The following is a 1,773-nucleotide window of genomic DNA, read 5'->3' on the forward strand; positions in this document are numbered from 1 at the left end:
GAGCTGAAAGTAAAAAAGACAGAACAAATATTTAAATCATTTTCTACCACATTTAAACTGTTTTAAAATACTGCCTGATTTTGCAGACCGTACTATTCTCTAAGGTGTTTTATATGATACCCGATAGCAGTATCACAAAAAAAACACAAAAGTTACATTCCCTCAAACAAATGTTGACTAGGGAAGTTGAAACACTATATACATGTGTGTGTGTGACAAACATCTCTTCGCTCACAAACATTTTGAAGTAAATATAAGCACAATTTAGAAAGTTTCATTGCAATAAAGGATGAATAAAGAAAATACTGATTGTTGTTTACGATGGTGGAGGATAAAAAATAAATCCATTTGTAGCAAATATGGCGCTCTTTTGAAAAAATAATCAAAGTTTTGGCAAAGTTATTCGTGTTTTAAGTGATCTATTACTCACATAACATGCTCAGTAGTAGCCTAATATTATTTATCAAGAGTAGAAACTGTATGTATAGTGAAGAGTACAAACCTCTAAAGTCACACCATTCGCCAATTTTTGTCATCTGGATAAAATCATTTAGGTGTACTTGCTGTTACAACTGTATTCGTTTTTACAAAACCACTTACTAGTAATGTATTATGTTCAATGCAGATTGCAATTATCTTCCGTATGTATTAAATAATAATTGGACGGAGGAAGTACTTGGATGATTCGTAACTGTGTTATTTTTCAGTCACTGAATGTACCGAACGTATAGTACCTGCGCTAAACGTCTATTATTGGATCACTGTAAATACTTAGATGACTACTAGCTGCGCTAATCGTCTCTTAATTTACTTGTTGTTTGTTATTAAGCATAAAGCTATACAAAGAACTCGTCCTTTAATAAATCCCTGAATGTCCTGGACGTCTAGTATCTGCGCTAAATCTAATGATTATCATTTCCATACTGTGGATCCGAGAATTCCTTGTTCTCGATCCGTTGCCGCACTCTGGAGCTTCAGGGGTGCTATAAGAGTGACGGTCAAATCCCACTTTTCTATTAAAGGAGAGTAGCTCAAGAGTTGGCTGGGGGAGGGGGGTATTTTTGACTAGCTACCTTCCCTCTAGTTTATCACTTCTTAATAATGAACAGCTAGCGCAAATAACCTTTGAGTAGTTTGCGTGAAATTCAACAAACAAACAAGAAATCTCGTTTTATAAAAGGCTGACAGCTCTTGTTGAAAAATATCTTTATCGAAACAATAATACATTAATTGCTTTATCAGTGTCATATTTTTACGTTAAATGAATCCTCAAAATTCCTTAGCATTGTGTGTAATATTAACGTTTGAAATTAGCTCTGTTGTCACTAACAGCATTCGAAATGACAATCATAAAAAAGGAAATAAAAAAGATGTTTCGTACTTTGCTCAAACTTTGGTTTGTTTGTTTGTTGTTAAGCGCAAAGCTGCACTATAGAATACCTGTGCTGTGGCAATCGTAGGGATCGAGTCCCGTACTTTACGTTATAAGCTCTCAAACTTTCTCAAAGTTTCGGATATCGAGCTATATATCGATTTAAGGCTCAAACTACCAAATTACACAAAAAAAAAGAAGAGACAGTCTATGTTTTTAGCCCCGGCATAGCGGTTCATAGAATGACTCTGAGTTTTTTAAGTACAATGTTTTAGCTCATAGCTCCGTCATCTCTTGACTGATTTGAGATATAATTAAAGTTTTGGACTCAGGAGGTTAAACTCTTTCCATTTAATTTGATCAAGCCCAAGGTCTCTTGGATTAATTTGCTCTAATCTTGC

This window comes from Limulus polyphemus, unplaced genomic scaffold (genome assembly GCF_000517525.1).
Source record: "Limulus polyphemus unplaced genomic scaffold, Limulus_polyphemus-2.1.2 Scaffold85, whole genome shotgun sequence".
NCBI classification, from domain to species: Eukaryota; Metazoa; Arthropoda; class Merostomata; order Xiphosura; family Limulidae; genus Limulus; species Limulus polyphemus.